Below are 20,427 nucleotides of genomic sequence, written 5' to 3'. Positions count from 1 at the left end.
TTAGCCCCAGAATGACAGGATCCACAACTATCTGAAGAAACCGAATAAGTTCCAAGTATGTGCATGCATGTGCATGCATGGCACGCCCTGTTTTCTTGGGATGCGCACAGTAAGGTGGGTTTCCATACAAAATAAAATATTAAGAATCTTAAAAATTGGTTGCCGAACTTCGAGGATTTTTGGGGGGTCCTAACCTCCATGGGGTCCCACAATGTTGGATCCCCCTTGACGTAATCTTGGATTGGTCCCTGATTCCAAATGACAAACGTGCTGACTACATATCAAACGGGGCCCTAAAAGGTAACATACTAAAAAAAAAAAATACTCACCAGCCTAAATCTGGTAGCAATAGATCCCACTGCTTATGGCGCACTCAATACATTTGTGGTTCATACTCAGCTGGAAACGATGTTGTAGGCCGTCTCGATTAGCGGTCGCTATATATCGCTATTGGTAATTTGACCGGTTGATATGGGGCGATTCGAGACGGTGAAAGATTTGCTATCATCTGAACGATTTTGAACTATAGAAGATCGTCAAGGAAAGGTTAGGAACACCATCAGCTTCTTCTTTTGATCCGCCGATATCTCGATCAGTTAAGGTCTGCACTGGACTGCACTGCAAGGACTGCACACAATGCATGTTACCGCAAACATGTCCGGCGTAGCAGGGGTGTCTCGGCGACAACTTCAGTGCATGAACGCCGTGAATCTAAGTGTTCAGAGTTCTGCGCGCGGTGACTACCGATTTTAGTGCATAGGAAGCCAATGTTTGGGAAAATTATGATGTTGCAAATCTACTTAGAAGTACAAACATTCAAAATTTGCCCATCCAAAAATGATTTGAAAATTCAGAAAAAAATTTGATGTGACCTGTGTTAGTTAACATGCGAGCTTGAGGTTCAGTGCACTAATGGGGCTAAGACTGGCATTAGGTGCATGGTTGGATTGTTTGCAATTGGCTTTTAGCATATGCCTTGATTTCAACTGCCTTCAGTAGTGTGGATTCAAGTCACTTTGGGCACATTTTATTTGCCCTTGACCAGGATGATTTGTATCCGCAGTTGGCAGGAGCTGTGCTCATGGCCAGGTGATGTAGCATGATAGACCATGCTAATTATTGCAGTGCATTTAGCTTTCACTACCAAATTATACCATTCATCCAGAATGTCATGTGCAGATTATAGGGGTCAAGATAGGAGATAACAAGGCAAACCTAAGTGTATATGCCTGTATAACTTAATCACTTGTTTTAAGCCACATCACATTCTTGGTTGCATTCAAGTCAATGCTGGCATGAAATGTGTACTCCATCAACCTGCAGTTGTTGAAATTGTGTAAAATACTATTTAGTTGAATTAATGATCATTCAGTTAAAATTGTTTTCTATGACTAGTTTTAAGCAGATCAGACTGGAACATGCACATGCTCAGCCTGGATGAAATCCACATGGGTTGCTAGTTGCTATATTTTGATGTAAGGTCCTGTATTTTACATGGTTGTGTTTTGACTTATCTAAGGACTTAGCCTCAAGACTGATTATGAGCAACCCAAACCCTGTAACCAGGGGTAATCCAGCATCCAGTTCTTGGGGCCCAAACAGTAATTTTTTGCAGCTGCTCATGACAAATTCCCCCAAATAATGTAGTACTTCCTATCTTAGGTAAGGGGAGAAGAGAATGCATGCTACTGCACATACACAGATGGAGGCATCCTGCTGACTCCTCTGCAATCATCTAGTACCTAGGACTCTAACTCTCTGGACTTGTGTATGGCTGAGGTTACCAAAATATGGCAGCACTTGGTGGTTCAATTAGTCATCCAACCCTAGGTTGTGATATTCAACCAGATATGCATTGAAAGATGTTATGCATGCCAAGTTTTGCACAGTTTTGCAGCTCTTTTCATTTACAGTAATGGGCTGTATATCATATTGTGGCAACATGTGGTGTGAATTTCAATTTTATATTGCAGTGTCTCCAAGTCCCCTCATTTGCAGCCAAAGATGAATATCCATGTGCAGGCTAACAATCTGTTGCCTGGAGGATACCCTCAACTTATCTACAGAGCTCAATATGAATGGATTCCTTTTTTGATTGATTTCCCATGTCATTTGTGAGTTTAATAATATGAATTATGACTTTAAATTTCCCCATTTCCTAAATACATTCATTTTCCAAAGTTGGAAGAACCTGCACCATGAAAGTTGATGTGTAATGCATGATAATTGAGCCTAGGAATGTCCTGTCTAGCATGTGAATGTAATTGACAAGTCAGACATTGTTCCACTTTTAAAAACGCCACGATTTATCAGTGCAAGTGACAATGGGAGGCCTTAGAATGATCAGGGAATATCCATTTACCTGATCCCTAGCTCCAGAATGTGTGCACCATAACATAGGTGCACAGAGGTCTGCACAAAGGGATCAAAAGGCATTGGGCATGACAAATCCACAGAAATTATGCTTGTAAGGAAGTATTCTGCTTTATACAGGGCTTTTAACTGAAATAACCATCTTAAAGACCCTTTGCTGCAATTCACAGCCCTGCCTTTCTCAACAGCTAAACCCCTTTAGTTTCTCAGCTATACGCCCGCGAAAGTGAAGAGACTATTTCGCGGGGACCATTTCAAGATCATCTTGGTATTGACATCATCATAACATCATTCAAATTTCGACATTCCATAAACCATGCGGTGATCAAGGTCGATAAAACTGTAATTGTTGAGTCGTTCATATCTGGCGTTCGTAAGCACGACTTTCGGACAAACCGTCCATCGATTGGGTATCAATCAATGTTGTACAATGTGTTGTTGTTATCAAACAATGGCGTAGCGAGGAGCATATTTGCTGAACAGAGAAATTGTTTATCTAGAGCAGTCTTTTTTACTTTAAGGTACACAAACAACTATTAATGAGCTGTTTCATCATATCTTAAGCTCGCTTCAATATCTTCAAATGTGAAACATTTCCTTTAGCCTATTCTGGGAGAACCGTCGCAGAGACACTGTTTACGTCACGATAACCTTTGCATTTGGTCGGTTATGCGTGCCACAGTTCCCACATAACACGAAACGTAAGGCAAGCAGCAAAGTAATGCTCGACGAGCACAGGTGGCCTGCTTCCGGAGAAATGGGCGTGCTGAAAACGTCCGTCACCACACCGTTTTTCTTTCAGGCTTTCCAAATACGCGCGACTCTTCAAAAGCCAACGACGCTAGGTGAGTGTTACGGTTCATTGCTCCTTCTTTGCCTGTCATGACTACATCACTAAATCGAGTGCGTGGACCTCTCGTACAGCACCATCGCTCAAAACACCGCTTGAAAGGGGCTGTCATCATCCCCATCTTCAAGGGCTGCTGATATTGACAGATCTGCTTTGCAACATTGCATTGTATTGCGCTGCATTTTATTGTGGTGGAATTGTGGTGAATTCAACCACCTAACAACCAATCCTTTGATTATGTCGGACTTTGAGACAGGATTTTTCGGTGGCGTCTCACTATGTGCAATGCGGAAAATGGCGGAAGCGGGGACGAAGCAAGGTTCCAAGACAAGACATTATTGCAAATTCCATTGGGAGATCCATTTACCATCGGTGTCGTCCGGCTAATATAGCGGAATGAACAGAACATTGAAACCGCATTGACCAAAACAGACTCATACATAAAATTACACGATATGCAACCGCACCCTTAAAGGCCACCGAGCATTGGCTGGCCGATCTAGCTATCCGGCCGTGAAAAAAAAAACATGCGTACGGATTCAGGCAGTGGTGTTGGGATGAGTCAACGCGCTCCTTTGAACATTCGCCCGCGATTACATGTATCAATAGGCAGTGAAGTGATTCCCTGAGTTGCGTTTTTTCTAATTACATTAGCTATAGAGCGCTATTAAAACACGTGAATGTAGCCCTTAATGTTATGGGAAAATCGCAAGAGTGAATGGGAAGACATCTTTAGGGTGGCAGTAATGTATGAAAAGAGATTGAAGCGTCCCACCGTTTGTTTTTAGAAAAAGTAATGTTTTGTATTATTTTTTATTCCCATTTTCCGAGATTTACTCATTTGGCAGAGTAGCAATATACTACTCATGCATCCATATGATTTATGCTCTGTCTGGGAAGTTTTTTTTAATTTCCAGGGCCTCGTATCGTAAACCTTGTGAACTTTACCAAGGTCCTCGAAATGCGTGCTCTTGCTTCGGCTCTTGAATAAATTCTTGAAATACAGTGCAATTTCAAATGGAAATAAATTGACGCAGTTCATTTTTATTGCGTTTGGTTCACTTGATCTTTATTAAACGTGAGACTGAGGACATTTGGCAAATGCCAAACTAGCAAGCATGATTGATGAAAATCGATGCATAGTTAATATGTCTTTATTCGCTAATAAAAGCGCACACGTGCAAGGCCGGGGTGAGGTTTAGAGTAATCTCCACAACAAGCAATCTAGACAATATGAAAGTTGTCCCTTTTAAAGATCTGAAATCTGGTTCATGGGTTCGCCTTAGTCACTAAAGACAGATGTGTGGTCTCTAGACCTTGAGCAGTGATCACCGAGTTATATGCCGGGAGTTTTCTATGGGGTGCGTCGTAAGCCCATGTTTGGGTGTCCATAACTTGCTGCCTAATGATCCGAGTCGATGCAACTTACAGATCGGTGGACTTGCCATGGTATTTGGTAACTTTTGGTAATTTCCCAATTTTCCTTTTTCGGCGTTTTGCTTCGCTATGCTTCGTGAGCTTTCTTGCCTGACCCAGCTTGCCGTCCGACATGTGCCGAATTGTGTTTTAATTCATGTTAAATGAAGTTATTGTGTACTGTGTACAAGAAAATGAAAATAGTTTTTTTGTGTATAAATGCTGTCCTTTGTTAGCTTGCCAACACACCTGGAGATACCGAGGCATGGCAAAGACATTCGATATGACATTCGATTGGATGGGGATTCTGAGCAAGAAACCAGCCAAGATGTTATTGATCCGAGGTAAAAAAACATATGCGGGAAAATTCGGAGAAATGTGTGATTTTTCTAATCTGCTGACGTTTTCACCATCTCAGTGCGATATACACAATGAAACCAAGTGATCACTTGATGATTGACCAATAGTTGAATGGAGCGTTGCTGACCACCTCATTAATGCTCTCCTTCTATACTCAATTCTAACCCCATCCCCTCTTCTGATCCTTCTGACCCCTGACATTGCCAGCCCCATTCTGCCGACGCTCCGTTCTGATACGTGAACTGCTTGGGCCTTAAAGTGGTGCTCGATTAGGACCATTCATTCACCGTCCCGGTGGCTCAGTTGGTTGGAGCGCATGCCTTCCGATCCACCCGCTCGTGGCGGGGTGGATACGCATCGCTATCTTTTCGCCGTTGTATTTACCTGATTATTTATTGTATGTTATTTATTACAATGCTATGCTATTTGCTATTCGCGCTCGCTACTTGACCTTGACCGGTATGGCCTGCGGCCGCTGGCAGCGGTCGCGCTAAAGTTCAGTTGACGCCAGAGGGCAGGACGGACCGTGTCGAGCGCTGCGGCACGTTAAACTTTCGCCGCTAAATTCTACCGTTGCCTGGAATTGCGCTATCGGATGGTAGGGGTCAGGGCTCACACAACAGGCACTGCTCAACGTGAGCTCTGATCCCAGAGATTCATTCCATCAAAGGGTTCGGATTAAACCTGAAGAAAATTATTTGCCGTCTCCATGATCAGAGACAATCGTCTGCGCTCACTGCAGTCTTTCGGCGTACGTCGGCCACTAAGAACCCGCTCTTTGTTACCAATCTTATCGCTGCCGTCGACTGGACACTAGCGAGGTTGACAGCGACTTTGGGATCTTGTACAGCATTGAGTTCGCACGGGCAGATGTGCACTGAAGGGCGCTATAAAGAGCTGAGAGGTCCGCCTCAGGCACTGAGCTGGCAAACAGTGGAGCTAAACAAGCATCACCAGCGTGACCAGGCGACGCCCGCCACGGCCTGGAGGCCTGGGGAGGCTAGACAGTCCGGAGGTTTTGTGAAACTCTATTTGTGGTCCACATTAGGATGCATGGCAGTGCTCCGTGCACCTGTATGTCGTGTGCTGGCGGGAGGGAAGGGGGAAGCGAGCGTGCTGTGTCATCACACTGCGATACCGCTGATAGATAGAGAGAGAGATACCGCTGAGTGGGCAGCCAACACAGGGGCGTTTGGCAGGACCGACAGGCCGTGGCCGAGTGATCCAGCAGGACCGCCAGGGAGTGATCGGGTTATCCAGCAGGACCGCCAGGCCGTGATCGGGTGATCCAGCAGGACCGCAGGCCGTGGCCAAGTGATCTAGCAGGACCGCCAGACCGTGATCGGGTGATCCAGCAGGACCGCCAGGCCGTGATCTAGTGATCCAGCAGGACCGCCAGGCCGTGGTCGAGTGATCCAGCAGGTCCGCCAGGTCGTGGCCGAGTGATCCAGCAGGACCGCCAGGCCGTGATCAAGTGATACAGCAGGGCCGCCAGGCCGTGATCAAGTGATCCAGCAGGGCCGCCATACCGTGGCCGAATGATCCAGCAGGACCGCTAGGCCGTGGCCGAGTGATTCAGCACGACCGCCAGGCCGTGATCGAGTGATCCAGCAGGACCGCAGGCCGTGATCGAGTGATCCAGCAGGACCTCCAGGCCGTGATCGAGTGATCCAGCAGGACCGCCAGGCCGTGATCGAGTGGTCAGGCGAGGTTGCCGGCGCGGGGAGATTGCATGCCGTCATGATTACCCGCCCCCGCCAGACGCACCTGTATGGAGCGTGCCTCACGGGCAGTCGATAGCATGCGCAGCGCCTGAACGCTTCATACGCGCAGCTCGTAAAAAGAACAAGGCATAGTTAGAATTGGGTCTTTACGTTTCACGATGAAAGCAGGGCTATAAAAAAGCGGGTGAATGCCATTTAATACTGGACACAGCGCACTTGTTTATGCTCTCATATGCAGTTGCGTGATTCTGAGCTTCTATAACCTGCAGATGCTTTCGCCGAGGGTCATTTTTCTGCGACTTTTGCATTTTGTCACGCGCGCGGTTCGCTCGACTCACCCGATGCCTATCAGATGTATCGTGCCGTTTATCGCTGAGCGGCGACCTGCAATGGCCGCCTGTCACCGGTCAGTACCCACCGTGCCGGCGCCGCACTCGGGAATCCGGACTCGATGGAGGTGCCGTCGGGTCACGTGGCTGACGGCGCCGCGGTCCGCCCGGCGCCGACGCCATCAGCGCCCTCGGGCGTCCCTCGCGACCAGGCCAGTCGCGCCCAGGGGCGGCCACGCGCCGGTCAGCAAGTCGTGACCTGCGCGGCGGTGCGCTCGCTGGTCACGGTCTCAGGCCGTGGTAGTCTGCGGCGCCTTTCGTTCGACGCTGTGGGCGGTGGCGGTGAGACGCCTGGACTCGCTGAACGGGCCAGAAGGGTCCTCTTCGTGCTGGTGAATTGCTCATGCGTAGTATATTCTTTTGAAGTTAAGTATTCGAGTAGTTTTTGTTTTGATGGTCACCCGTTTCGGTTTGATGTCAATACGTATAAACGGTGGCTCTTCAACTCGATATGTTCAGGAATTTTAAGCGATTCATGGCCGCTTGGTCGTGCTGAAGGCGCTGCCTCTTAGATGTAGCGAATAGGGCATCCATTTTCTAACTGCTTGACCTCTTTTTTGCTGCTGATCAATGGTAAAACAGTGTCGTTCTGAAGCGGTGCCGGCGAACGCGGCTGGGATCGCGGCGGCCGTGATCAGCTAGCTGTTAACCCTAGCAGTGTCAGGCGGAAAGCACTGTTCGGCTTAAAGGCTGGCGATAGACGGCTGCTATGTTCTCTATCAGCACTGAAACAGTATCGTGAATCACAACCAGTTCTGTTTGCCATCAGCACTGGCAGCAATAGAGCGCAGGGTAGTGACAATTTCGGAAACTTGATCTGTTGGGTCAAAAGTGGCAGTCAAATAATAGCTTAGCTCGCCCATCGCTACAGTCGTCCAGTCAATTAAAAGCCACGTATGTCAAAATTCCAGAGAAACTCACATCCTACTAACAATATAAAAGCTGCCGTATCATCCACATAATGACAGCCGTGTGGTAGATAAAAGATGCCGTACTACGTATTATCTACCAAACGGTTACAGGCGTCTCAAAACTATGAAGACGTCGCGCACTGATCCATAGAGGCGACTTCTCGCAGGGGCTGGTTCAGTCGGTCCCGGCCGCACTGCTCAGTCTCCCGGAGAAATCCTCCGTCCGGCCCCGCACTGCCGGGAGAACACCCTGCCATGCGTCGGGGGTGGGTGTTAATCTGCCTGCTGGCGCTGCTGTACGGGGTCGGCGGCGTGCCGCGGCCGGCCCCGGCGCCGCTCCACCGACAGACGGCCGCCGCCGTGCGCCGCCTGCTGCTGGTCGGCCGCGGCCAGCACCCGCTGCGCCTGCTCAACTGCGGAGCCGGCCTGCTCGACCTGGACCGCCTGCTGGCCGCGCTGCCCCGCAGCCACGCCGTCGAGCTGACCGACTGCGGCGCGTGCACCGGCGGCCTGATCGCGCGCCACCTGTACGAGGGCCGGCCGGGGCCTCGTCTGCTGCTGCTGCAGGAGGACCGCTGCCTCAACGGCTCGGACACGGCGCCGGCCGGCCGCTGGAGCGTTGGCCAGGTACTGCACGTGGCCCCAAGCTGCGCGCTCTCCCTGCGACACGCCTTGTTCGCCAAGGTGGGCCACCCGGTGTGCCTGGAGCCGGAGGGAGACCGTCTGATGGTGGCGCAGCTGCAGCAGGGCCGGACCGTCCGCCGCTCTGGACTGCGAGGTCTCGACTGGCTGCGGCCCAGAGACGATCTCACCAACGCCACACTTACCGTCGTCTACGAGAACTATATCCGGTTTTTCGAGTGCGAGGAGGAGGTCGAAGGAAAGTGCGTACGCACCGGTGCCACCGCTACAGCGACGTTGTTGGCGGAGATGTCGCGCCGGTTGGGCTTTCGTTTGAGGTACGTGCGTGGTCCGGACGGTAGCTATGGCCACGTGGAAGCGGGCAAGTGGCGCGGCATGGTGGGTGAAGTGGTCGCTGGCCGCGCCGACTTAGCTGTCGGTGGTATATTCATCAACGCGCAGCGCTCGGCAGTCGTGGACTTCTGCCGACCGCTCACACTTGTCTACCTGGACATCGTCACGCGGCCGCGGCCGGTCGGCCCGCGGAGCGGCTTTGCCAATCTGCTGTCGCCGACCGTCTTGGCGCTGATCATGGTCAGCCTGCTGGCCAGCACGCTGGCGCTGCTGCTGGTCCAGCTGGCTGCTGGCGGACCGCCCCTGCGCTGTCCGACGGAGGTGGTCTGGCGACAACTCGAGGACTGCTACCGCGCGCTGGTGTCGCAGGACCTGCCGGCGAGTCGCGTCCGTCTGCTGCGTCACAGCGGCGTCGGCACCATGCTGCTGGGCATCTGGCTCATGTCGGGCATCGTCCACCGCACGGCCTACACGTCCAACATGATCTCGGCGCTGTCGGCGCCGCCGGCCACCTGGGCGCCCGACTCATTCGCCGACCTCGTGCGCCACGAGTACCGCGTGGTCACGCACACCGGCTACAGCGCCTACGCCGACTGGCTGCACGCGCAGAACAGCTCGCTGTTCCGGGCGCTGAAGCGGCGCTGGGTGCTCGCCGACCACGTGGCCACGTTCCGGCAGCTGGTGGGCTCCGAGGAGAAGATCGCCCTGCTGGAGGAGACGCCGTCCGCGTTGGCGATGCTGTACGACATGATGGCCGAGTCGGGCGGCGCCGTCACGGAGTCGCACGTGTACCACGCCCGTGAGCAGTTCCTTCCCTCCAGCGTAGCTTGGGCCGTGCAGAAGAACGCACCGTACGCCGAGCGTCTGAACGACATGCTGCGCAGAGCACAGCCCTCCGGCTGGACAAATCGGCTGCTGGAGCTGGGAGTGGAGAGCCGACGGCGGCGCGCTCGACGCCACGTGCGCGCCCGCTGCCAGCGGCTGCCGGCCACCTGCCGGAGCCGGCCCGTCGCTGTGCTGAGTCTGAGGCACCTGCGCTCCTCGTTCCTGCTGCTGCTGTACGGGCTGACGGCTGCCAGCTGTGTGCAGATGCTGGAGCTGCTGCTGGCCAGGCGGGCCGGGCGCCTTGCTCAGCAGCAGCCGGTCTCACTGCGCTTCATCGGCCAGCGGCGCACTTGCCACCTCTCAGCAACGAAACCCAATATCCGCGCTCGCTGACTTCGCCACTTCTTGCTGAAATGTTGCCGCCGTAGCGTAGAGATCAATAGATACTTGCCTGGCGTGTCAAACGGTACATGATGAAAGACGCGGTTGAAGGAGGTGTTTCACATTTGTGTCGGGCTTTGAGCTGAGATGACCATTTGGAAGATAAGTTAGTGTAGTTACAGCCATCCCCCCTTTAAGGCTTTAAGGCTTAACATCTCGTCCTGAGCTTGACATCCGCGAAATTGTGCGGCCTATTCGTGCATACTATTTGAGGGTCTCCAAGACGTTCATGACGCCATACGTCAGGCAAATATCGCACCTACTAGGCCATGTAGTGCTTAAAGGGAGTGTTCCAGATTTGTATGTTGTTTTTTCTAGTGAAACGGCCACCTGGAAGGTTATTCGGTGCAGTTCACGGTCCTATCGTTCTTAAGGTCTAAACCTCCTTTGTTTCTGGGCTACATTCCCGCGAAGATCTGCGAATTATTTCGGGGAGACCATTTCAACGTCACCCAGACATTCACGATGCCACAATAACGTCATTCAAATCATTTGGTTCCATTAGCCGTACGACGGGCAAGGCCCTGAAAAGATAATATTGTCGATTCGTTCATATCTGGCGTTCGTCAGCTCGTTTTCAAAATAAAACTGCTGGCAGCTGGCTATCAATGCTATGCAAGGTACGTTGACGTAATCATATCATGGCGTATTGAGGAGCAGGTATACTGAACGGAGAAACATTGTGGTCTATTGCAGTCTTTCACACTTAAAATATACTAATAATTCTGAGTGAGCTTGTTGCCTGATATCTGATGCTTGCTTCAACATCTTCAGATATTAAACATTCCCTTTAATGAGTGCACCATAAACGAGTATGCAAATGCAAGTAAACAATATAGAATGACGGACAAGTGTACGATAATTCTACGAAAAGGGCCAAAACACGCGTTTATAACGACATTGTGGTTTCGCAAATTTCGCGCCAGCACGCGCGTCACCTTTCGGAAGGTTAAAGCACTGCAAGTGAGTCAGCCCGCCCGCTGCGGTGGAAATTTGACACGGGCATCCGGCAGCAACCCCGGCATCAGACAAACGTTCCATAACGTGATCAAGCGATGACGTATTGAGGAGCTTATTTATTAAAAATGAGGCAAGCTCACTTGCAGTGCTTAACTTGCCGGGAGGCGGCGTCCTAAGCGCTGCGTTTGTGCAGAACCCATTTCGTTATGCGCGCGTGTTTTTGCCCTTTCTCGTGGTCTTGTATGATTGTCCATGATTTGATATGTTTTACTTGCGTTCACATAGTCGGTTACGGCACTGCTCTTAAATGAAGTGTTCCATATTTACACGGGGTTTTGAGTTCAAATAGCCATCTTTGAGGCCTTTCGGCGCTGTTCACAATGCTGCCCTTTTTAAGACCTAAGCCTCTCTATTTTCTGATTTTCTGGCAGATGTGACGGCGGTCCATTGGCTCTCAACCAGGGTTGTACAAGGTGCAATGACGTTATCAAACCATGACGAATTCAGGGACATATTCAATGAATAAAAATTGTGCTGTATAGAGCAGTCTGTTCCACGTAAAAAGCATACATACAAACATACAAAAAAGTTGTTATAAGTGGGCTTGTTTAATCACATCTGATGTTTGCTTTGATGTCTTCAAATGTGAAACATTCCTTTAAAGCTATTCGCGGGAGCAAAATGACCTTAGTAGTCGGCGGTGCATTAAATCCCAATCACCATCATATTCATATATATATATATATATATATATATATATATATATATATATATATGTTCATATATAAAAGTCATCATCCCTAAGATATTTTATTTCCAGTCTCATCTCCGTCATAATAAGTACCCATATCCAATATATTAGTTTGTACAATACGTGGTCCGTGTTCGAAGCTTGCACTGGACACATCCAGTTGAGAGTTTAAGTCCGTTCATGCCAGAAATTGTACTAACGTACGCCATACTCAAGCAGGTTGACTATCATATTGTTCTTTACCCTGAGCTTTTCATGACTAATGCGGTGGCAGTATTCGCGTGGCGTTTTTATGACATCATACATACCTTGGTGACTTTGAAATAATCTGCACGGAACAGTCTGCACAATTTGACGGGTATTAATCTTAAAAAATAAGAGGGTTTCATGTCTTCGGAAAAGCATGGCCGTGAACTTCACTAAATCATCTTCAAAATGACCACGTGGGTTAAAAACCCCACACCAGTCTGGAACACTCCCTTCAGTGAAACATATGCTTTTTGTGGCGTGGCGCAGAGGGAAATCAGCTGATAACTGGATGAAGAAAGTCAGCATGGTAGAGGCGTTGTCTGATCCAATGCGCGTTCCCTGAAAATTGCTGACGAGGATCGCCGCTGCTCAGCACTGATGTGCGATACGTGCTTGACAGGCTCACTGTTCAAATGCCATTCATCTGTGATGGTATTTCAGGCAGTCACTCATGATGGTATCTGAAGCAACTTTGGGTCATGATAGGGCATCCATGAACACGCATTGCGATTGTTGAAACAGTGGGCATTGCCGTGCTACCGGCAGAAGTACATCTGAAAGGAAAGCGGTTCATGTTGTGCTGATTCCAACGGAAGCTGGTGTGGGCTTTACTGCGCATGCCATTCCACATTTTTCACGTATGCACAAGCAAGCAGAAGTTGTTAAGTGAATGGCTATGCATGTTTAGCATAGTGGATGCACGTGCATAGCATAGTTATGCTATGCACGTAGTTAACGCATATTGACTCAACACGAACTAAGAATTACTGGATTATTATCCTACGAAATAGTTAGGTGATGTTGCCCGTTAGTAATGATATCGTTTCATTTATGACTTCATGTGGTGTTAAAAATATATGTCCATTGCGTGGGTGGGTGTCGACCAATACGTTTCAGAACCTGTTTATGTGTGGTGGCTGAAATACACACACCAGATTCACGTAATATTGGCCATTGTATTTCTCCTATATAAATTGGGCCGTTCCATGCCACGAGACTTTTCTAGTGAGCAATAATCCGGCGTCATCACCGTAACCTGTATGGAATGGTACGGTGCCTACCACGAACTTTTTTATCTTCCTTTAGTAAATAATAAAGAACGGCCGGTATGCGTTCTTGTCCGCCAATGGCTTAGAATGGCTGGATAATACGATACAAAATAGCTGGTGGGCTGATCTTTCACGCCATGTCAGGCCCATATACGCCTAGATTCATTACGGTTCGTGGGCGTATGCTCCGCGCGTGTCGCCCTTCAAGCGTGGCTGCCTTTGGTGTGCCCGCGCCCAGTCAGCAGGCTTTAGCCAGGGCGCCTCACAGCCAATTGGAGCCAGTGGTGGGATCGCAGAAATGAGCAGCATTCGTTTGGGGTGTAGACTCGGACAACGTCGTGTACATGCTATATCGTCAAATTTTGAATGCCGCTTCCTGCAAGTGTATGGCCTCTGCACATATTTTACTCACCATTTGAGGACTTCCCAGCTAGAGTTGGGCCGCTGGGCCAAATATTTCTCAAAACGCTAGTTTGCCAAAGCTTTTCATTATGGACGGGTTTGTGCAGTGTGGTGCCGCCACGACGTTGCTGCGGTGGCGCCATGAGAACGACAGTGTCGCCAAGGTTACGTTGCACGGTCATATTGGTGGAAGGGCCCGCATGTGCGTGCGGCAGGCTTCTCGCACACGATCGCAGTCATGGCCTTCCCGGCGCCGACCAGAGCTGAGGGCATTTGTCTGGGCTTGGTGGCCAAGTCAGGCGCAGCTTTGCGATAAGTGCCCGTTGAGATAGCTCGATCGGTTTAGTAAGCATATGACAGGGGCAACGCGGCCCGTTCCATGGGAGTGTCAGATGGCAGTTATGAACAGTCGAAGTGTCCGAGCATTTTGTCATGAATGCACGCCGCTCCGGTCCAAGCTGAAGGGCTATTGGGCGGTGCGTGCGATCGCGTGAATAAGATAGCGCTGAGTCAGTATGTAAGTCAGTGCCACCGACCATTGCTCGTTTATGACTTTTGGTTTGAGAACGCATCTAAGCTCTGTTTTGTCGTCTAATCAATTAAATGAAGGTGATTTTCACTTCTGGCGGATTTTGTGAAAAAGTAAGAAGTTGTTTAATGCAGCGGCGAAGTGGAATGAAACTAAACAAACGGCCAGTATCCTTTAAATGCGTCACTTTTCCGAACGAGCCACGAATGGAACTATACAGGAGCGTTAACATAACCAGCTCCCGTTCCTGTTCATCTACCCGGCGGAGAAATGGCCGTGCCCGTTTTGTCTGAGGCCAACGCGCCGAGATCAGCTGCTACAGCCATCGCGGCGGGCGGCACCTCGCCGGGGCCGCCGCCGAGACGGACGCCAGCAGGCAGACCCAACTCTACCCCGCTGCAGGAGGGTGGAGACCGCAATAGTGCGGCGCGTGTGGAATGTTGCAATGGCTCACGTCCGCAACGACATAACGTGCATGACGTCTCGGGGGTGGTTGTGGCGCAGCTGCCGCCCGGTTGGGATAGGCGCCAGTAAAGATGATTTCGGCCCGTGCACGTGCAACGAGGAAGAGTAGATGGAGGGTGCTTGTTGAAGCCATTGCACGTGCAGAGGTCCGCGACGATCGGGATGGAGTGCACGGTGTGCGGTGCGCTTGCGCCGCGGACCGAGGAACGGATTGGGGCACGACGGCGGAGAGGTGTCGTCGTGGGCACGCCGACTGGCTTCGTCCCGCGTCCTGGCGGGCGAGAGGGGACGGACGCGCCACGATCCCTCACGGTCCCTGCCTCAAGGGACGGCCAAGGGACGGGTGTGCTATGGTGGACTGTGGGTGGGGATGCACTCGCGCGGGGCAGCATGATCGCGCGGACGCCACGACAGACGCCATCTGCCGGCCGATGCCGGTACGTGCTGTTGGCCGGTAGAGGGCAGGACCGGGCAGGAAAGCAGCTGTATGCGCGAGGGGGCGTGGTGCGGTTCATTCCCTACGGTTTGTGGCACGGCTGCGCCAGTCGTGGCAATGGCGCTATCGTGGATCACCATGGTGCGATGTGGCGGCCGCATGTTGTCAATTTATTTTCTATGGCAATTTTGTTACCAATGACTACCAAACATCCGTGGACTATTCCGCGCATACGCGCACGGTACTGAACGGCACGGCTCATCTTCGCGGTAAACGAGATACGATTTGTTTTATCTTTAGCAAATGTGCCTTGTCGCTACTTGTATCACTATTCCACCAGGTGCCCCCGATATCGGTATGCGTTATAAATTTGCAACGGCCGTTTCGGCAAATAGAGGTGGACTGCGCTCAGTACCATTTGTATAAAAAAAACCAAAGGTGGTGATCATGATGCTTCACGGCTGACGTTTCATTGACGGAACATAAAGAGCCACACTTGGCACCGCGGCTGTGTGAAATCGGAAGACGTCCATATGGGAGCGCCGCACGGTTAGGGGGGATGGTGCCACCTCGTGTCGATGACCCCGTCAGCTGGAGGGCGGCGAGGACTAGTGACCGCCGGCTATTGGAGCGCCATCCGCTCAGTCACGTCAGCGCTGCTTAGTCACATGACTCTCAGTGCTAAGCTTTAATGCTTTGTGGGAACGTTAGGTTCCTCAACTGTTCTCAAGCCATCGCCGCATTGAGAGTGCTATGTTGTGGGCGGGGGGGGGGGGGGGGGGGGCGGACGATTTTCGCCGGACCTGGTCACAACGATTGATGTCGCCAGTGCGATTCATATCGCTGCACAGGGGTTTCTAGACGGTTAATGGGGTCCATTACTGCTGGTGTCGCGTCGACACGACACACGCCGGAAGTTAGAAGCGCACGGCCTGCGCCCTCCGCAACTGTATCCCACACTGCAGACTTCATGGGATTGCTAATGGTGGACGCTCCGTGCAAAGGCGGGTCGCAACGAGCGCAGGTCCGACGTGGCACGCAAACAGCAGCGAGTTACGGTCGTAGAGAGACGTGCACTATACACGAACGGACGACCGGTCCGCCCTCCGCGGGCGGTGAGGTTACGCGGCAGTTGGTATGATGTGCGCGCCTGCGGGATCAACCGGGAGGAAAGGCCTCGCGAAGGGATTTGACGCCCAATATTGATTGAAAGATTTGGAAATGGGTAGGATGAAGACCGCGGATGGCAGATGGAAAGCGTTATCGTCCAAGTGCATTGAGTTAAGGAGAAGGGAGTTAAAAAGTGGAATCTCGGTCATGGGTCTCAAACCCAGGTGGGACAAGACTGGAGTCAGTTGACTCGGTTAGGACAGAGGTGGCACATTGAGTGAAGGAGAACGGAGTCAACCGAGCGGGATCTCGGGAGTAGGTCTGAACCGCAGGTGGGACGAGGCGGGAATCATTCAACCCGCGTTGGGACACAGGTGAGAGGCATGCGCATACTGCCTGGGACGCCACCTGTTTTGACGATGGAGCGTGGCCCCGGACGGTCGCAGTGAGGATAAGCTGAGATCGGCGCGCGGATCGGAAGCGATTCAAATTTGTTACGTGCTGAGTTGAGGCACCCGGGCACGGGATTAGTGGAGCATGGGTGACGACGGTTACTTGTTGCCGCATCGCCAACGTCGACCGTAGCCGTCGACGAGGCCGGCAGCGACCCACGCACTCTGTGGTGGGGGTATACGCATTCCATAACACGGCCTGTGTGTAGGTGTAGCCGCAGTAGAAGCTGAGCTCGGCAGAATGTGAGCCGTAACTTCAGTCTGCGTTCGCATTGCATCGCAGGCTTATTTATGTCGGCTCAATTTGAGCGATTCTGTGCGATCGAGACCAGAGCAGACATGGGCAGCGTCATGGCTTGCTCGGTGCGATCGGGACTAGAGCAGTGTTGGGGTGCGTCAGGGTTTGCTTGGTGTGCCTCCATATAGCGCGTATGTGTGATACGTCATCATGCGACGGAACGTCCCACGGCGAAGCATCGGCCACGTGCTGTGCCCAGACACATCACCGGATCAGTTCATAAGCTGTGCTCTGCGCTCTGCAAACAGAAGTTAGGTTTGTGTACGGTCAGGTCACGGCTTACCACAAGAAGCGCTTATGTGCTATGTTTTAAAGGGGCGGTGTAGATAATCCACGGATAGTTTATCAACACACCCAACTGCTACGTGTCGGGGAGAGTTCTCAAATCATGTGTGGGAGGCTCATCCACACGTTTGACAACCAGACATCGGGGATTGGGCGTGCTCGTGACCATTTCGCGTTGGCTCACTGGCGTATTTACAAGCTATATCGCAGTGTAAGCCGGTCGCTCGCGTCTGCTACAGCTTTTAAGAACATATGGACATAACTCGGGGAGAGCGGAAGCTGGATCGCACGTCGACACTTGCGCTACCGCCAGCGACGAATCTCACAGCTTCTCGTGCGTGACAGGATCAGATGTCAGCTGTGCAGGCTCTCCACGAGTCTTGCTTCTGCCCCACGATGTAGGAGACGTGTGGGGGGGGGGGGGGGGGGCGTCGATGTGACCCCTGTTGTTGACAAACTAAGAAGGATAGAATTTAGCGGAAAATAAAAGTGGATTGATCTCAGCGAGATCTCGCGATTGCTAATAAGCTTTACGTTGCTAGGTGAATAATGATACCATCAGGCCAGGTCATTGGTCAAATTTGCCCCAAAAATCGCACTTTTTCAGCTTCGCAACCTCATACATACGTGGCCATGGCTCGTGACGACACAAAACCTCAGCAGGCGAGCTCGTAAAGTATGGCTTCATTAGTGCCAATGTCGCCCGGTCGCTCGCGTCCCGCGGCATCCTTGGGTGCCTCCCGCCGCCCGCGCATGCCGTACATCGCCGTGCTTTGTTCCCCGAAATCGCCGCTGCTCCGAAGCCAGAAACGCTAGAAACACATGCAATGAATGCTTCATAGAATACTAAAAATTTGGACACGATTACACGACATGCCAGATAGGTATCCTCAAAAAACCTTGCGAATGGGGAGTGCGTCGACACCCCCCCCCCCCCCGTCCCCAATCAGGGCGGGGGCTCAGCTCGCCATTGTGCTAACTAGGCAGAACTCGGTCAGCGTGCCTGTCCAACGTTATCAGTGCGCCGCGCCGCTGGTTTACGACCTCGGAGTCGTATGGGTCGGTCGGTGTTGATGGACGGTGACAAAGCAGTCCGACTCCCAGTCGGAAGGGCGAGCGTTCAAGCTCGGGGAATCCAGCACGTATCTTGTGTAAAAGATGATGCCATCATTCGTTTGCGATAATTAACGTGGCTTTTCTCCGGCGAGTATCATTCCTAGTGCATTTACTAGCACACTTCCTGAACTGCATGGCTTTCAGCGAAACGCACCAGCGATTAGTACGAATTATTAGAAATCTGAACCAAGTCTCGAATCATTTTTTTCCAGTATACCGACGAGGCTATTTCATTTGCTGTCTGACCACCCAGTATACCGACTAGACTATTCCATTTGTCTTCTGAACACCATGTGCTTCCTGACCACGTGTCATCACTCGCATATAGCGCTACAATCTGGCCATACTTCAGCTATCGACCCTGCAGCTCTTGGCGTACAGTTGTGCTGCAGTGTGGACGACTGCCCGACTGTGTGTAATCGTTATCCACCATCTGCTAAGTAATTTTGACCAGTTTCCACGCCGGCATTAGGCCGGCCCGATGGGGCCTTCGGAGAGCCGACTGGGGAGATGTTACGGCTCGGTGGGTCATAGACCAGGTCGTATAGACATAGACCATAGACCATAGACCAACCAGGTCGACTCGGTTACGGCGTTTATGGACCACGTCAACACTACCACATTATCAGCCGCCAGGACATGAATTCCTGTCACGCTGTCCGTCCACGACGGGCCCCGATGCCTTGGTGGAAGGGGCATCGTAGGGCCGCTATCGTATCTGGGAAAGAGCTTTTAAAGTTTTCCAGTCGTTGTTCGGTGCCAAATTGTGCTATTCATGCAAGCGACAGCGTAGGCGAGGTGTACTGTGTGTGTCGCGAAGCTCCGTTCATGGTTAGCTCTCATCAGCTGTATCTACTGCTTCACGCCATCAACCCAAATGTGGAACCGCACCACACGCATATCGCATGCAATTCGGTTGATGTCATTTCCAGCGTTGGTCGTTAGAGGGACCGCTGCAATCGACATTTCCAATGCCTGATCTGAATGGCTGTTTCGGAGCGTGATGAAAATATACAGCGGAATGCGAACGCATTCGTTCAGCCTGTCCGGAGTTCGCCTCGCCAGAGCCAGCGAGCAGGCGCTACATAGCCGCCAGCGCACGTCATCGTGCAGAGTCGTGTCACATTGCAAGGAGACGTGTAACGTAAGCTTATCTGTACTAACAAAGTACGTTGTTGAGAGAATTTGCGGGCAATGGTATGTATATAGATGAGACAGTATTAACACCGTTATTTATCGCAGAATAAACAGCAGAATTGAGAGACAGAGGTGCTATTTCGGCTACATGCTTTATAGAAATGAATGTCAGTAGTAAATTCAGAATTGCCTGCCGATCTTGCTTGATTTTTCATGTTTTTTATTAACGCCGAGCCGCAGTTTCTGCAGGTCACCAACATTCAGGGGATTAAACGAGGAGCAACTGCCAGTCATTTCTATGATGCAGCGTACATCTAAGAATTAAGATACGCGAACAATACATGTATATGCAAACGAGTTCAGGTTAACAGGCATTATGCAGAACACATTTAAATACGCAAGCGATTTCAGGACAACGATTTTAAGCAAACAGGTATCACGCATCACGCGTCACTTATATATGCAAACAATTCCAAACAAACATGCATCGCGTATCACGCGTCAGGCATCACCCATGCACGATAACGGATTTGAACTAGCACGCATCGCACATCACGGCACTAGTCACATTCGCATAGTCAGCCATGATGAGCCCTCTGCGTTAAAATCTGGTCGCCGTGAAAAACGTGATTTACGAAATGAGGTGTTGACTGTGTGAAAAACATTGAACATGGTCTATGTCGGGAAGTCCATGCGTCTTATTCGTTTGAGATATAATGAAGGCCTACGAGGTGCTAAAAACAAAACAGCGGATACACCTTCCGGCGACCATTGTTTGATAAAACATGTTCAGGCTGAAATCAGGGAGGTACGGGCCGTTTGCCCCCTGTAAAGCGTAAAATCATCCGCAGAGCACAGGACCATCCAGACGGGAAAATAAATAAATTATTCTTATAAGAAGTTGGCGACCAGACCTGAGCGTGC

General features: G+C 51.0%; 1 protein-coding gene across 1 annotated transcript in view; it reads left to right on the top strand.

Annotated features, from left to right (window-relative positions):
* The first annotated feature begins 456 nt into the window (after positions 1 to 456).
* The window catches only part of LOC119092277 (F-box only protein 30), a 54,425-nt gene continuing 34,454 nt past the window's right edge, over positions 457 to 20,427 (top strand). The window contains exons 1-2 of the mRNA XM_037215247.1: positions 457 to 546; positions 3,176 to 3,218. The gene's annotated coding sequence lies outside the window, so the exon portion shown is untranslated. The remainder of the gene's footprint in view (positions 547 to 3,175; positions 3,219 to 20,427) is intronic.

The sequence above is a fragment of the Pollicipes pollicipes genome, unplaced genomic scaffold (genome assembly GCF_011947565.3).
Source record: "Pollicipes pollicipes isolate AB1234 unplaced genomic scaffold, Ppol_2.1 Scaffold_3447;HRSCAF=4054_pilon_pilon_pilon, whole genome shotgun sequence".
In the NCBI taxonomy this organism is placed as follows: domain Eukaryota; kingdom Metazoa; phylum Arthropoda; class Thecostraca; order Pollicipedomorpha; family Pollicipedidae; genus Pollicipes; species Pollicipes pollicipes.
This window is presented reverse-complemented; position numbering and strand designations above follow the sequence as displayed.